General features: G+C 40.3%; 1 pseudogene; it reads left to right on the top strand.

The window, feature by feature from the left end:
• Positions 1-13,913: 13,913 nt before the first annotated feature.
• Positions 13,914-15,222, top strand: LOC129487188 (large ribosomal subunit protein uL3-like; annotated as a pseudogene).
• The last annotated feature ends 3,150 nt before the right edge of the window (positions 15,223-18,372 follow it).

Genomic DNA, 18,372 nt, shown 5'->3' with positions numbered 1-18,372 from the left:
AGAAAATAGTATCAACCTATCTTTGTAGCTTATCTAAGCCAGGATAATACTTTTAGCCTTTATAGTAGACCCAACTCCATTTTTTCAACTCTTGACTATGTATTTCCTGAAATCCTTTTCCAAAGAGTTAAATTGGATGTGAAATCTGTACTAGGCTATGGAGCTGTCTTTGTTCTAAGTCTCGCCAGCAAAGCCTCGCCTCTGTATCACTTTCATTGCGTTCTGATTGAGCTTGACAGTGTGACAGGAAAGCAAAGGGAGGCAATTCCAAACTGAATGAGAGTCTTTTTCAGCCACACAGCAGCCTCCTCCTCAGCCCCTAAGAAAAAGAGGTAACAGATGCCGATAGCAAAGCATCCCTAACAAAGTCCTAACTTTGATGCAGGCAGAAGAAGAAAAAAATGTAAAAGATTGTCTCAGCGCAGGAAAACCTTGAATGGAACACAAAGGAAGCAAAATGAGAAAAATCGTGGTGCAGAAAATGGCTGAGAGAGTTATGTAGCTATCGTGCGTTTAAGAAATTATTTTACTCTCAACAAGAGGTTAGGATCTGCAGAATCTGCTCTGCCAGGTATGGCACAACTGGAATAGTTACAGTATATGGGGCCCGAGCAAAAGGTGATCAGTGATGCTGTGATTGCTTGGCATGGAGGATGTTCATGATGAATGCCCTGTCCCTTGGGTGGAAAGTAAAACTCCATTGAAATGACAACTTTATAGTATAGCCATTACCTTTGTACTCTGGGGAGTAGATCTTTTCTGATTGAAAGAAGTGTTCAGTGGCTATTATAATTTTTTACTTTAATAAGTTCTGTAATTAAGTGGATTGGAGCATCATTACATTATACTGCTTTACATTTGGAGGGATCTGCACCTGGCCTCATCAAAGAGTGGTTTCTGAGGTACGTTGATCTCTACAAGTGAACTATGTTAGTTGCATGACAAAAATGTATTGTAAGATATAAGCACTGAGAGCATACTTATACTCATTTCTCTTATACTAGTTTCTCTTATTAAGAAACTGATTTAAAATATCAATATCTGTGCAATGCTTCTTAATCCTTGTGGCAAGAACACGAATCAGAGTAGAAAAGATCTGTCCAATTGGACTAGGGCAGTGCTAATGCCCATGTAGTTCTGAGCCCATTGCTAAGATAAAGACCGAGAAACACAAGTGATTCTTTTGAATCTGCATGCAAGCCATCAGATTCTGAGAGTTGTAGAAATAACTCACTGCTTTAGTAGTAGGAGTGGAGACACAGATAGAGGGAGAACAGTGTCTCATAGCGCTCTCGTTTGTATTTGTCTTCATGTATTTTTAGAGATTTAAAAACTCCAAAATTAATATGATATAAAGATTGCTATAATCTATCATGTAAAATAGTGGGGAGCATTTAAACGAAGAATTCCTTCCTTGATAATCCTCAGTGGCTGATGTGCTTGGTAAAACTCTGTGAATTCGGAGCTCAGTGACATGATAAACATCCCCTAAGGAGTCCTTATTGGCTATCGTGGAATCTATACGCTGGTGGGGTGGCAGTATAAATAACACAAGCATTAGGTCTTATTAGAGGCTAAACCTAGGCAAGAACCTGGTTCACTATGCTGAACACTTTTTGGGGGGATACTAATATCACAGGGGATTTTTATATTACATATTTTGTGGCATTCTTTTTTCTCTGAAAATTTTATGACTATTTTTTTCTCTCAAATATGATCACGCTGCGGTGATCTCAGGTAAAAATGTTTCAATTGCATACGTATGCCAGGTCTTAATAAAAGGTCAGAGAGAGTCCATGGAAATAAAGCTTGGGCCAGGAACATAGAGCAAAAGATAGTTGGAGCAGTGCTAAAGCTATCTGCATGTTTTGCTAGAATTATGGTTGAAAATGTGCAAAGGATAAAAGAGATGGAAAACATCATGAGAATAACCTGGAGCTTTGGAACTCCTAGTTTAACTTATAAATGATTATCTATTCATCTATGCTAAAATAATATATGTATGTAGTTTAATTGATAATTGTATGTTGAGTGCAAATATTGTAATTAACATGCACAGATGCATAACTCATATATGGAATACTCTTGCAGATTAACGTGTATGTATATACAACTTCTCATATACTTAAAATGCTAGGAAATTAACAGTGACTTGAATCATTCCTCTCATACTCATATACAGGTTATACTATTATGTTTTCCAGATAATTAATGTCCTCTGTCTATATTTAATATGATTTGATTTCCTTTAGAGATAGCTAATGAGATAAAACAGGCACTATGAACCAGTTAAATCAACCACCTAATCTTACACATGAAACATTAAACAGAGAGGAGGCATCTGCAATTAGCAAATTGCTTTGATGTGACTAAATATCTGGCTGTCTGCATCACCAATGTTGTAGGTCTAAGTCCCAGATGAAGCTGCTGATCTAGACGTGCTGAATGTAGATATAATGAGGATGTATTTTCTCATGTAGCTCACTTTTTGAGGATGGCAGTTCTATTGGACTCCAGGGAGCTCAGGGGGCTGTGGACAAGGTATGGAGGTGAGAGAGGAACAGAGGAAAGCAATCCCACTCTCCATAAGAAAGCAATCCCACTCTCCATTTCTTTCCTGAAAAAGAGACAACAGATACAAGACGTTTTCAATATGTAGAAGGCTGTTGCGTTACTTAATAAAATGCCAAAAATGCAGACCTGGCTAAGTGATGGCAATGATCTTATCCGAAGAGCGGATCTAGTCATTGGGCAAATCTAACATGCACCTGACTGATGCCAGCAGAAAAACTCACACTCAACATCTTTGCTGTCTGCTTGAAAAAATTACAATGCTTACCCAGGATGTGGATGGAAGAATACATCTCTTTCCCAACAGCATAGATGTAGCTGTCGGCAAAGCTAGGCAAGGGCCAGGCATGTGAGGAGGGTCTATGCACTTATAAAGAGGTGTGACGTTTTTCTTCAGTGTGATGGGATGCTATCGAGAGGCCTTGAGAAGGCAAATGGCACTGGATGATTTACATTTTTGAAAGACCAACCTGGAGAAGTATGAAGACTATTGGAGGAGAAAAACCAGGACATCAATTAGGAAGCTGCAGAAATAAAGAAGAAAGCTTCAACATTTAAATACTTATTTAGGGAAATAATGTTAATTTTTTACTATGTGCTTGCTCCCGTTCTAAGTGCTTTACATGTGTCATCTCATTTAATTGTCAAAAAACACGTGGAGACATTATTTTTTATCACTCCCAATGAATAGATAAAGAAACTGAGGCAGAGAAAGATTTATCACTTGGTTCACAGTCTCACCGTGCAAGATGGCAGCACTGGGATATCAATGCAGACAATCTGACCCACACTTCCTACCCCCCGCACCCCAACTGCCTCAAGGACACATAACTTGAGATGATCATGGATAGAAAAAGAAAAGGAAGCCCAGCACGGTGGCTCACGTGTGTAATCCCAGCACTTTGGGAGGCTAAGGCATGAGGATCAGCTGAGGCCAGAAGTTCCAGACCAGCCTGGGCAACATCGCAAGACCCCCATCTCTTCTAAAATTTCTTTAAAATTAGACAGGTATGATGGTGCATACTTGTAGTCCTAACTACTTGGGAGGCTGAAGTAGGAGGACTGCTTGAGCCCCAGAATTCAAGGGTAAGTGAGCTATGATTGTGCCACTGCACTCCAGCCTTGGTGACAGAGAGAGACCTTGTCTCTAAAAAAAAAACTAAAAAAAAAGAGTGATGTAATGGGAAAAAACAACAACTAAGGCGTGTGCATTTGAAAACCAGCTGGATTTATGGGGAAACTGATCACGATGATCAGATATTGAATGTGAACAGTTTTAGGTGTGAGCACTAGTAGGAAAATGAACCCCATTAAGAGATTTGGGAGGAAAAGGAAGGGACAGCCCAAGCCACTGGCATTTGACTGATGGAAAACTAAAGAACAGTGCCTAGGTTCCAGGTATGTTCTTGAGTGTCATTTTATTTAATTTCCTTAGCAACACTGGGAGGTAAATGTTACAGCCCCATTCTTTTTTTTTTTTTTTTTTTGAGACGGAGTCTGGCTCTGTCGCCCAGGCTGGAGTGCAGTGGCGCGATCTCGGCTCACTGCAAGCTCCGCCTCCCAGGTTCACGCCATTCTCCTGCCTCAGCCTCTCCGAGTAGCTGGGACTACAGGCGCCCGCCACTACTCCCGGCTAATTTTTTGTATTTTTAGTAGAGACGGGGTTTCACCGTGGTCTCGATCTCCTGACCTCGTGATCCGCCCGCCTCGGCCTCCCAAAGTGCTGGGATTACAAGCGTGAGCCACTGCGCCCGGCCTACAGCCCCATTCTTAAAAATTTTATTACACTTTGTCTTTTACAGGAGTTTTAGGTTTACAGAAAAATTGCACAGAAAGTATAAAAAGTTTTTCTTTTTTTTTTTTTCTTTTTTTTTGTAAGATGGAGTTTCACTCTGTCGCAGAGGCTGGAGTGCAATGGCTCGATCTCGGCTCACTGCAACCCCCGCCTCCTGGGTTCAAGCAATTCTCCTGTCTCAGCCTCCCGAGTATCTGGGACTACAGGTGAGTGCCATCAGGCCCAGCTCATTTTTTTTTTTTTTTTTTTTTGAGATGGAGTCTCGCTCTGCTGCCAGGCTGGAGTGCAGTGGCGCAGTCTTGGTTCACTGCAACCTCCGCCTCCTAGGTTCAAGTGATTCTCCTGCCTCAGCCTCCCAAGCAGCTGGGATTACAGGCACGCACCACCATGCCCGGCTAATTTTTGTATTTTTAGTAGAGGTGGGGTTTCACCACGTAGGCCAGGCTGGTCTTGAACTCCTGACCTTGTGATCCACCCACCTCGGCCCCCCAAAATGTTGCAATTACAGGCGTGAGCCACCACACCTGGCCTAATTTTTGTATTTTTAGTAGAGATGGGGTTTCACCATATTGGTCAGGCTGGTCTCGAACTCCTGACCTCGTGATCCTCCTCTTTGGCCTCCCAAAGTGCTGGGATTACAGGTGTGAGCCACTGCACCCGGCCAAAAGTTTTTCTGAAACTATGCTTTGCCCATCATATTCTTCCTCAAACTGGTAAAAATTAGCCACTTCTCTAATTAATAAATGGGCAAAATAGTATGAATAACATCACCCTCAATTTCCCAACCTAAGAATGATGCAATATTTCTTTAGTTACCGGGTCCAGAAACTTAGAATTATTCTTAGGTCCTTCCCTCAGGCTACCTTCATTCCTCCACTGAATAAGTCACAAAGTCCTATTAATTCTACTTCCTCAATAACTACAGATTGCACCCCCTTTTCTCTATACCCACTGCAATTCATTGTTCAACAATTAATTAAGCACCTACCATGTCCCAAGGCACTGTGCTATGCACTGGGGTTATACTGGTGAACAAAACAGATGGAGTTTCTGTCCTCATAGAGCTTACAATCTAGTGGGAGAGAGAGATGATAAACAAGGCTATCTGAAGGAACAATCTGGGGAGTGATAGAGCAATGAAGATGAAGCAGAGGGTGACAGGAAGGTAGTACGTTAGATAGGATGGCAAGGCGTGGCCTCTGCAGAGTAGACATTTTCACAGGAAAACATGAAGTATGTGAAGGGTGAGCCATCTGAAGATCTAAGAGAAGCACTCTGGCAGAGAGAAAAGAAATTCCAAGGATCTGAGGCGAGAAAGAGCTTCTAGAAGGCTGGTGTGTCTAGAGCGGAGAGAGAGGGAAGTGATGAGGTCAGAGACCCAGGCAGGAGCCACGAATGCTGGGAGGGTCTATGCACGTGTAAGGAGGTGGGATGTTTTTCTTTAGTGAGATGGGATGCTATTGGGAGGCCTTGAGAAGGGGAGTGGCATGAGTTGATTTACATTTTTGAAAGACCAGCCTGACTGTAGTGTGGAGAAGATTGTTGGAAGAGAAAAACCAGGACATTGATTAGGAAGCTGCAGAAATCCGGGTAGGTGGTGAAGAAGCTGATTGCTGTGCAGGTGGCAAGAAGCGATCAGATTCAGAGTGTGTTTTGAAGGCAGAGTCAGTAGGATTTGCAGATAGATGGAGGGACTTTTAGGGAGGAAAAGGGAACTATCACGATGACCCCTATGTATTTAGCCTGAGCCAGATGCCTCAATATAATTATAAAATGATTCATCTTTCTGCCATTCAGGGAGAGATCATCCTTCTCATATAGTGAGTTTCCTTGTAAATTTGGATTTATTTCTGGATTTTGGGCTCTGTTACTTTGATCTATTGCTGGACCATAATCACACTTTTAATTCCTAATTAAAAATTCATTAAAATTACCAATTCAGATTCAATTTATATATTATAAATTTATAAGATACATATTTTTAATAAAATTAATTTTCTAATATTCTTATTTCTCAACTCTGCTTCAGTTAGTCTCACATGCTAATTCTACAAATAAACTTTAGAATCATTTTTGTCACGTTTCTCAAAAAAGGCCTATTAGAAATTTGTTTTTGTTTTATTCATTTATTTTTCAAGACGGTGGCCTCACTGTGTTACCCAAGCTGGTCTTGAACTCCTGGGCCTGCCTTGCGCCTGCCAAAGTGCTGGGATTACAAGTATTACAAGTGTGAGCTACCGTGCCCAGCCAGGAATTTGTTTTTGTATTATATTTATAGTTTAGTGAGTTTTGCTGTTTTTCTTTCTTTTCTTTTCTTTTTTTTTTTTTTTTTGAGACAGGTTCTCCTGTAGCCCAGGCTGGAGTGCAGTGGCATGATCTCTGCTCAGTGCAACCTCTGCCTCCCAGATTCAAGCAATTGTCCCACCTCAGCCTTCCAAGTAGCTGGGATTACAGGTGCCTATCACCATGCCCGGCTAATTTTTGTATTTTTAGTAAAGATGGGGTTTTGCCATGTTGGCCAGACTGATCTTGAACTCCTGACCTCAAGTGATCTGTCTGCCTCAGCCTCCCAAAGTGCTAGGGTTATAGGCATGAGCCACTGTGCCTGGCCTATAGTTTAGTCTGTAATGACATTTTAAGTTTTTCTTTTCACACTTATCAGTGTCCTCTGTATGTTTTATTTGTTTGTTTGTTTTTGGGATGGGACCTTTCTATGTTGCCCAGGCTGGTCTCAAACTCCTGGACTGGGCTCAAGCGGTCCTCCCACCGCAGCCTCTCAAGTAGCTGGGATTACAGGTATGAACCACTGTGCCCCCTAAAGGGGATGATGTGCTTGCTGTAGGGTTTTATAACTTCCTTAATATAAAGCAGACACATTTCTGGTTTTTATTTTTTTGTGTGTGAATAGGAAACTACTTCATAAGTTTAAATTTTGTAACTAGTTTTTATAGGCAAATGAGAAAGTTATTACTTGTGTTCATATTTTAACCAGATAATCTACTAAATTCTCTTAAATTTCTAATTTTTTTTTGAATTCTCTTAAATTTCTAATAGTTTTTCAGTTGATTCACTTGGGTTTTTAAAAACTATAATCTTTATAATCTACAAATAATGACACTTCTGCCTCTTCCTACCCAATATTTATGCTTCTTATCTCATTCTCTCATCTAATTACATTGGTGAGCACTTCCAGAACAATCATTAAATAACTGTGGTGATAACAAGTACTCTTGTCTTGTTCCTGACTTTAATGAGACTACTTCTAGTTTTTCACCATTAAGTGCTGTACTGGCTGTTAGTTTGTGATACACAGATAAATATATGTTTTTAAAATATGGCTTAAAAAGTTTTATTCTATTACCACTATAGTTATACCTTTTAAAAAGTTAAGATTTTTTATTTTTGTTTGCAAATATTGAAAGCATCCTGGGGTTCAAATTCTCTGATCTATTTATATGGTAAAATCTCTTAACAAATTTTATATTATTATTTATATTATGAAACTCCTCAGAAGTCTGGAATTACCGCCATTTGGTATTTTGTAATCTTATTCATTAGTCAGATTAGCCTGTAGCTTTTGTTTGTTTGTTTCTGTGCCATTGTGGCAAACCTCTGGCATCACTGTTGTACTGCCTTTGTAAGAAGAATTATTTTCTTCAACTCTGATATAATTAAATGATTTAATTATTTCAGTCCATGGAAAGCCATTTGGTCCTGGCCTTTGAGTAATACTTCCTTGACCAGTTTGTGGTGGCTAGATAGGTTTTCTATCAGTTTAAAAAAAAAAAAGAGAGCCGGGCGCGGTGGCTCACGCCTGTAATCCCAGCACTTTGGGGGCCGAGGTGGGTGGATCACAAGGTCAGGAGTTCGAGACCAGCCTGGCCAACATGGTGAAACCCCATCTTTACTAAAAATACAACAAAATTAGCCTGGTGTGGTGGCAGGCACCTGTAATCCCAGCTACATGGGAGGCTGAGGCAAGGAGAATCGCTTGAACAGGGAGGCAGAGGTTGCAGTGAGCCAAGATTGCGCCATTGCACTCCAGCCTGGGTAGCAGTGCAAGACTCCATTTCAAAATATAAAAAGAAATCTAGTTTTGTAGACTTATATTGACTTAGGAAATGGTCCATTTTACTCAGATTTCGATGTTAGCCTAGATGATAAGAATTGTTTAATATTTTACATAAAGTTGGGGTTTGCTTTCTTTTAAGTTTATTTGGGTGTTCATCTCATTTACATTTATTGTTATAGCATATGTTTGACCTTATGTCAGTCTTTGTATTACATATTTTATGAGTTTAATACTTTCTTTCCACATTCTTTTTTACTACTGTCTTTGTAAGAGTAGAGATTGTTTATTTAGAAGTCTAAACATTTAAAAATCAAAACTATTCTACCAGTCCAACTCTTATGGTGGTGCAACTCAAACAATGTAGGCAAGGTAGAAAGGTTATGATGAATGAGAAATAGTTTCTAGTTGTTCCATGTGGTAAAAAATTTCATACATTTTATTTAAAAATGGTGATTTGTTACTAAGCAGAAAATGCTCTGTAGGTACATTCTGAGAAAGAAATTTGAGAAAAAAAAATGACTAGCAAGGGCAAGCAGATACCTCTTTCCAAGAGAGCTTGTTACTTCATCCGTTCTCTTCTGGTTTGCAAAAGTTGTTACAACATATCCTGATAATGAGTGATTTTTGCCACTATATGAAGATCAACCAGAATTTCTTGGTGAATGTAACTTTTATATATTTATATGCTTGCATTATATTCCTATCTCCTTCCCTACATTTTTAAGGAAATGTGGGTGCATTTCACAAAGGAATTAAGTAAAACACATTATGTTTATAGTGCACAATGCTAGCTTTTATAGGTAAGCCCGATGTTTTAAACTGATGCAAAATTATGACAAGCAATTTAATATTCAATTCTTTGGCATGATATATTATTTATAATAAAATGAGATATTCAAAGTATATACATTTTTAAAGACTATTTCTTAACTTGACTTATTTCCTTTATTACACACTACATTTATATACTGAAATTTGTTCTTTGATTACCCAGCTCTTTTGGAAGGTACATATGTATACTCTCATTAATCTGAACAGGTTAGTCCTTGGAATTCTGTATAAAAGATCTCCTACTGTAAGTAATCAGTGTTTCCACCCCTTTAGCCCTCCTCCAACCAGCCCTGCCAGCATTATATTATTGAATGTAGACATTGTTTTTTATTCTATTAGCAGTGAATTTTACAACTTGTAATAATATATGTATGTCTATATTTCTCAATTATCAATGTAAAAAATTAAAATTTCTATTAGTCCTTTGTTGAAGATGAGAAAATTTGCTCAGTTTACATCTTTTTTTTTTTTTTCTTTTTCTTTTTAGAGGCAGGGTCTCACTCTGTCTCCCAGGCAGGCGTGCAGTGATGCATTCACAGCTCATTGCAGCCTGGAACTCCTGAGCTCAGGCGATCCTCCCACCTCCGACTCCCGAGTAGCTGGGACTACAGGCAGATGCCACCATGCCCAGCTAATTTTTAAATTTTTTGTTAAGACAGGGCCTTGCTTTGTTCCTCACACTGGTCTCGAACTCCTGGCGATCCTCCTGCTTTGGCTTCCCAAAGTGCTTGGATTACAGGTGTGAGCCATTGCGCCCAGCCACTTTATATATTTTTAGATTCTCTTTCTCTTTAGCCTTCTGTTTTTGTTAATAGCTATAGGACACCGAATCTATTATTATTTCTAGAATATTATTTAGCTTTGATTTGAAGGTTTTAAAGATTGACTATATTTGATAATTACCTAGGTGTAATAAGCATCACTATTTAGACTTCATTCAGTGTGTTTACATTTATTTAGGACACATAAGGAGTCCTTAGGACAAAGCCTTTCCATCTCCAAGTTAATTTTGAATTATTTTTTAATTGGGTAGATTATATCATCAAATAACTTTTTAAGGAAGAAGTTATAGGTAGTATGTCTCTTGAGTCTTTATGTATTTGAGAATTTTGTTGTTATCTTTACGTGTTGGACAACAACTTCTCTGGGCTGCATGATTTTCCACTCAAAATTCGTCAGTCATTGCTCCCCAGTCCTGTGGCCTCAACTGTTGCTATGAAGTGGTCCGAAGCCAGCCTGGTATTTCCCTTCTTTGATTTGTTTCATCTGTCTGGGTGTTAGGAGAATTATTTTTCTATCCTTGAAGTTTAGTAATTTCAGCGGGAAAAATGCCTTGGATTAATTATGATATATTAATTAATTTAATCTGAAAATTCCGCTCTTCTCTGATATCAGAAACTCTCTACTATATCCGGATATTTTTTTTCCTCGACTTTAGGAAGAGCAATTATCTATATTTTGTAACTAGCTTGGCTACCTTCCATACCCACTAACTTCTTTGTAACTTCTTTTCAATTTTTCCCCTTTCCTCTTCATTCTGTGTGATTTTCTCATCTATCAGCAAAATCACAAACTCAGTTTTCTGCAATTTTACTTGATGTTTCTAAATCATTTATTTTTATTATTATATATTTTTTGAGACAGGGTCTTACTGTGTCACCTAGGTTGGGGTGCAGCGACAGGATTATGGCTCACTGCAGCCTTAACCTCCTGGGCTCAAGTGATCCTCCCACCTAAGCCTCCCGTGTAGCTGGGACTACAGGCATCCACCACCATACCAGGTTAATTTTTGTTTTAAGATTTTTCGTAGAGACCAGGTCCCACTATTTGCCCAGGCTAGCCTCAAACTCCTGGGCTCAAGCAATCCTCCCCCACTTAGGCCTCCTGAAGTGTTGCGATTTCAGGTGTGAGCCATCATTCGCAGCCTAAATCATTTATTATTTCTGCAATGAAATTATTTTCTCCTTTACCTCTGCCTGCTTCCTTTAGATTTCATTATTTTCTTGTCTTTTTATGTTTGATATCATCTTTCACAGAGCCTGTGTTCTCTTTAATTATATTAAAGTGTCAGCCATTTGTTTTATCAAATTTTCTACTGATTCTCATTCTCTTTTGAATCTGCCTCTTCTTTATACGTATTTCGCCTGCCTGCCTGCCTTCAATCCTTCCTTCCTTCCTTCCTTCCTTCCTTCCTTCCTTCCTTCCTTCCTTCCTTCCTTCCTTGCTTCCTTCCTTCCTTCTGTCCTTCCTTCCTAAATAGTAATCATTGCATAGGTCAGATAACTTTTTTTCTCTTTTTAAACCAGGAATGTTTTATATTCTGGCCTGTGATCTGCCCCTAAATTTCCTGGGTAGATGCTTTTTGTTTTTCTTATTTACTTGGGCTTTATTAGACTTTTCTCTTGTAAAATTAACTTGGGCATTGTGATATATGTACTTTGGTGCTTTTTGTTCCTTCTTTCCCAACTGCCTCTAGGGAGTGATGAGAAGGCACAGCACCTGAATAGCTGAAGTTGGAAAACCTTCTCTCTCACCCTGTCTTACACACATATATTCTGAGGATTTTTGTTGACAGTCTGGTATTACAGGTCAAGGCCTTTTTGCCACATTAAGGAAACATCCATTTCTGCTTTTAATCTGCACTTGCACTTTGCTCCCCACTACGGGGTGAACCAGGCTGTCACTTTTGAATGATAGCCTTGTCTTTGGCATTTATTTCAGTTTTTTGAAGCCAGATCTATCTATCTTCCTTCTTTTCTTCTTTCCTTCCTCCTTCCCTCTGTCCCTTCCTTTGGGTTTTCTTGCCACATATATAATTATGGTGGCATTATCCTGTAGATCCTTGGTGGCCTCTACTCTTTTTTATTTTTATCTTTTGACAGAGCTTTGCTCTTGTTGCCCAGGCTGGAGTACAATGGCATGATCTTGGCTCACCACAACCTCTGCCTGCTGGGTTCAAGCAATTCTCCTGCCTCATCCTCCCAAGTAGCTGGGATTACAGGTGCTTACCACCATGCCTGGCTAATTTTGTGTTTTTAGTAGAGATGGGGTTTCTCCATGTTGGTCAGGCTGGTCTCCAACTCCCAACCTCAGGTGATCCACCCACCTCGGCCTCCCAATGTGCTGGGATTACAGGCATGAACCACTGTGCCTGGCCTGGTGGCCTCCAGTCTTACTCTCTCCACACCTGCTGGCTCCCACAGAGGGCTCCACTGAATCATTGAGGCCAAGCAGTTTCATCCCTTGAATGGGAAGATGTTCCTTTTCTCCTTGTTTCCTACTGTAGACTGAATGTTTGTGCCCTCCCCAAATTCGTATTTTGAAACCTAATCTCCAGGGTGATGGCATTTGGAGATGGGGCCTTAGGGAAGTGATTAGGTCATGAGGGGGGAGCACTCATGCATGGGATTAATGCCCTTATAAAAGAGACACAGAAAGCTCTCTGTGCCTTTGGCCAAGTGGGGACACAGCAAAAAGACAGCCGTCTGTGAACCAAACAGCAGACCCTCATCAGACATCAAATCAGCAGGTGCCTGGATCTTGGACTTCCCACCTCCAGAACTGTGAGGAATACCTTTCTGTTGTTTATAAGCCACCCAGTTTCTGGTATTTTGTTAGAGCAGCCTGAAAGGACTAGAACATTTCTCTGCATTAAGGCTTCTTAGATGCCATATCACTGTTTAGCACGTTTGTTGTTCTGCATTATAAGCATCCGGATTTATTTTTAAAACTGTATGACCAGTGCTACGTTAGTGTGATTTGGGCACACTAGTACCCACTGCGCACTGTGTCTGGAATCAGCTTGACTCTAATGACCCAAGCCCTGGGGTTGAGAGTGGTCCTCAGCCCCCGCTAACTCCTCTCACGTGGTGAGCTTCCTCTTAGGTGCACCTCTGTTCTTGCAACGTGGCCTCAGTCATAGCCACTTGGTTTATCAGATCTATCATACTACCTTTGAACCTCTGATGGGGAGAAAAAGGTAAGACCGAATCCTATTCCTTTCCTCCCATGGGCTACCCTAACTCCACATGTATTTAGGGTAATCAGATTTCTTTGGTAGCATCTAGGACCAAAATTTGTACAAAAATATTGGAGGATCAATAATATCCTCTATGCTCAAGTTCCTTGCATGTTTCCTACTTATACCTGGCACATCCAAAGTTGCACATTCCATTAGAATGTGGGATTAAAATGACCTTTGGTCCTGTACCCTCCTAGCCCTGTGGGCTTGAGCAGCCAGTGGCAGTGCCCATAAAATGTGACTGTTACACAGCCAGCCCGGTGAATGATATAACCCCCGAGCACCTTCTTCAAATAAGAGAGTGTTGGACCTACCAGTGCCCAAATTTTAGCTCCTTCTCTCCTTCCATGGGTTCATTCATGCAATAAAGCCAGACTCATTCATGTGATACAGAGAACATAAAATATTTGTTGAGCTCTACTCTACTACATTCCAGACATTATCTGCAGTGATGGCAATATAATTGTGAACAAGAAATCAGTTCCTGCCCTCACAGAGCTTCCAGGCTAGAAGGTATTCTAAGCTGGAGAGATGGGCTCTGCCAAGCTACAGTTTACTTTCTTTTGGCTTGTATGTAAATTCAAAGGCAGTATCTCGCTCTACCGGCAGGATTTGATGGCATGATGTCTCACAGAAAGTTCTCCGCTCCCAGACATGGGTCCCTCAGCTTCCTGCCCCAGAAGCGCAGCAGCAGGCATTGTGGGAAGGTGAGGAGCCTCCCTAAGGATGACCCTTCCAAGCCGGTCTGCCTCACAGGCTTCCTGGGATACAAGGCTGGCATGACCCACATCATGCAGGAAGTCAACAGGCCAGGATCCAAGGTGAATAAGAAGGAGGTGATAGAGGCTGTGACCATTGTAGAGACACCACCCATGATGGTTGTGGGCATTGTGGGCTATGTGGAAACCCCTCAAGGCCTCCAGACCTTCAAGACCGTCTTCGCTGAGCACATCAGTGATAAGTGCAAGAGGTGCTTCTATAAGAACTGGCATAAATCTAAGAAGAAGGCCTTTACCAAGTACTGCAAGAAATGGCAGGATGAGAATGGCAAGAAGCAACTGGAGAAGGACTTCAGCAACATGAAGAAGTACTGCCAAGTCATCCACATCATTGCTCACACCCAGATGTGCCTGCTTCCTCTGCGCCAGAAGAAGGCCCACCTGCTGGAGATCCAGGTGAATGGAGACACCATGGCTGAGAAGCTGGACTGGGCCCGCGAGAGGTTTGAGCAGCAGTTACCTGTGAACCATGTGTTTGGGCAGGACAAGATGATTGACGTCATCAGAATGACAAAGGGCAAAGGCTACAAAGGGGTCACCAGTCGTTGGCACACCAAGAAGCTGCCCCGCCAGACCCAGCAAGGCCTGCCCAAGGTGTCCTGTATTAGGGCATGGCATCTTGTCCGTGTAGCCTTCTCTGTGGCAGGCGCTTGGCAGAAAGGCTACCGTCACCACACTGAGATCAATAAGAAGATCTATAAGATTGGCCAGGGCTACCTTATCAAGGATGACAAACTGATCAAGAACAATGCCTCCACTGACTATGACCTGTCTGACAAGAGCATCAACCCTCTCGTGGCTTTGGCCACTATGGTGAAGTGACCAATGACTTTGTCATGCTGAAGGGCTGTGTGCTAGGAACCAAGAAGCGAGTGCTCACCCTCCCCGCAAGTCCTTGCTGGTGCAGACCAAACCGCGGGCTCTGGAGAAGACTGACCTTAAGTTCACTGACACCACCTCCAAGTTTGGCCATGGCCGCTTCCAGACCATGGAGGAGAAGAAAGCATTCATGGGACCACTCAAGAAAGACCAAATTGCGAAGGAAGAAGGAGCTTAATGCCAGGAACAGATTTTGCAGCTGGTAGGGTCTCAATAAAAGTTATTTTCCACTGGAAAACAAAAACAAAAACAAAAACAACAAAAAAAAAACAAAGGCAGTGTCTCCTCAAACAGCAGGGAACTGCATTGTAGTTGTGTGAGTTCATCTTTGTTTTGCAGGCATAAATCACCACCCCCTTTAAAAAGCAAATTAAAATGTATTTTCTAAAGTTAACTTATGTAAGAGAAAGTTCCAGAAATGCTGCCTGGTCCTGCAGGGCAAGTGAAGCATTAGCCTGTCTCCCTGAGGCTTTGTTTCAAAACTCCACAGGTCCATTTGCAACCTGTATTTTGAATGTGATTAGTTACATAATAACCCTTTACTTTTTTCCACATTATGGCACCTTCCTTGGAAGAGCTTAAGGTGTTTTACAGCCATTATCTCATTAACCCTCACCCTGGGGAGTGTTGGGGGTGGCACGGCATATATTATTGTCTCTATTTTACAGAAGGGGACATTATGATGGCATAAGAAGTTAAGTGTCTTGAGCAATAGTACAAAGGAAGTCAAATGGAACTAAGAACAGAAACAAGTTTCACGAACAGGCTTTTGCTGGCCTGGCATAAATCTATCTGCTTCCCTTTATCAGAAAGAACGGAGTAGGCTTGGTGATGGTACTAAAGATTTGATCTTCGGTTAAAAAGAATGGGTTAAATATATGTTGGGAGGAAAGAGCAGATGAGTTAAGTTGAATCATCCAGGGTGATAGAGAGCTGCTTAATAAATGTCTTCAAACAATACACGCATGTACTTCATGCCTACTCCAGGCTGCAATGCTGCTAAGTGCTGTAGGAGAAATCTAGGAAGGCTGTCATTGGGACAGAGTAGGTACTAGATACAAATTTGTTGAAGGAAAGAAAGAAGGAAGTTGGGGTATCTTTCTCATCTTCAAGGAGCTTACAACCGGGGAGGGAGAAGAACTGCCAACTATTACAAAGGTAAGTATGTGCTGAACTTGGGAATATTCTCTGTTGATGCAATAGGAGCTCAGAGAAGGAAGAAACTACTGCTGCCTGGAGTGGTCATAGGAACCTTCTTGCAAGGGATAGAACCCGAATTAGGGTTCGAGAAATGGGGGATTCTGGAGAGGTGAAGAGGAGGACGGATACTATCCTTGGAAGTGCAAGGGCCTGACAAGGCTGGTGGAAGAGGCATACGTACAAAGGTGTGCAGCCACATGGCATGTTTTCTAAAAAAAAGGAAGTGGATTTTGCAAGATTGGAAAGAGGGATTGTTTCTTTCAATAGGTATTGTGAAGTGTCTGCTATCCACCAGAAGACAAAGGGTAAAGAATCAAGGCAAACTCCTAGATTCTGAAGTTGAAAGAATGCCATTGTCAAGAAACAAAGCTTGTATTTTGGAGTGTTTTTAATTTTTGAGTGTGTAATAACTTCAGGACATTAGTGTCAGTACATTTGTTTTGAAACTTTATTGATGTCTTCATTTTCTCAGAGTGCCTGTTTCTTCCTTAAAGGTGAGATTGAGCACAAAATTGTTTTCGGCTGTTACCGAATTGGTAGTCTTTTTTTTTTTTTTTTGTATTGTTTTACTCTGTTTTATTTAGTGAAACATTTGTTATTATAATTATTATTTTTACTGTTATTCAATTCTAAATAAATGCATTATTGCATCCACTACCATCCTATCTCTGCTTCACATTTATCCCTTAATATGGCCAATATCTGGCAGAGATTTTTCCAGCAACTTTCTTCTTTTGACTTAGGTTGAACAATTAGACTTATACATTTTGAAAATAGCTATTAGTGTATTTTGGCATTTTCAACCTCTTCAGGAATTAAACTCTTACTTAGTCTCTTTTTCTCTTCCACAAAACAGGGAAGATGAAAAGCTTCAGAGACCAAAATCTCCTTTATTCCCAAGTAATAATGTCAGCCTAAAACTAGACGGAGATTGTCAAAATAAGAAAAAAAATTAACTCAACATCATAGGAAATGCATATCAACCCAAATAGGAGATTTCAGGTTCTTAAGAGACGATTTCAATTATTGGGGGGTCTGAAGAAGGCAGGAGGGAGTCTATCTCCAGAGTTTGAAGGCACTTTGGACTCCAGTGATTTTCAACAGAGAGGCTAAGTTGGAGGTATTAATAGGTGCTGGTGCAGAAAAATAGGATCTGTAGATTTGAAGACCAGTCTCAGATATGATTTGGGGGTGGGGCACATGGGCAAGATAGCTTAGGTTTCTATATTTCAAGTATTCCAAGCATACAGAAATAGGGAGAAAAATATGTAGAAAAGAGATAGGCAGAATTTTTCTGAAGTTCATTCTCTCATTTATTACCTTTCCATCTAATGGAGAGCCTTACTGAGAATAAGGTTCATATCAAATTCCTATTTCTCTTTTCTGTCTTCGAATGTTCCCAGTTTAATTCGAGTGCATGCATTATCAAACATCTGTTTTAATTACAGCTATTGTTAAGGTAATCAGTTGTCATCTCTCTCAGCAACCAAAATCCTATATTGCTAAATTTTTGTACAATCAAAGATACAATAAATATAAAAGAAATTCTTGTATATCGGCGTGAAAAAAATGCATACAACTTCTTTGCTCACTGATGCAACCAAAACACCCAGAAGTTATTATAATGTGCATTCCCTTGACACAGACTTTTATTTCATGCAAATGACTATGATTAAGATTCAAATACTTTTTTTTCATTTTCACACATTACTTAATCAATGTGAAGTACTGTGTAAAAATTGCATCTCTTCATAACAGTGATTTTGACCAAGTCAAGTGTTGCTCCTAGAATTATAATCCAGACTTGTGATTCAATTATCATTTAGAGACTTTCTAAATTCAAATGAAGTTTACTCTTTCCTCCTCCTCCCAACACTGTAAACTTAATATCAATATGGATCATTTGTAAGGTATGATCAAAATAACTTTCCATTTCAAGGAAATATACATTGTGATGTCTGATTTCTCATTTACTTGCAAGAAGAGGTACAGCAATCAATAGGAACTAGCCATTAAAATGTATGAAAATGCAGAAAGTACCGTCTATTTTTCCATTTATGTTAACTTAGCTTTTAGACTGAATAAAAGTGACACTCCCCAGAATACTTATCTATTTAAACCTACTTGGAACAGTTGCACAAACTCCATTTAAAGTTAAAAAGAACCCATGGAATACTTAAAGTTTGGCATCCCTGTTTGATAAATTAACTACAGGATATTCAAA

Source organism: Symphalangus syndactylus, chromosome 8 (genome assembly GCF_028878055.3).
Source record: "Symphalangus syndactylus isolate Jambi chromosome 8, NHGRI_mSymSyn1-v2.1_pri, whole genome shotgun sequence".
Taxonomy (NCBI): domain Eukaryota; kingdom Metazoa; phylum Chordata; class Mammalia; order Primates; family Hylobatidae; genus Symphalangus; species Symphalangus syndactylus.
This window is presented reverse-complemented; position numbering and strand designations above follow the sequence as displayed.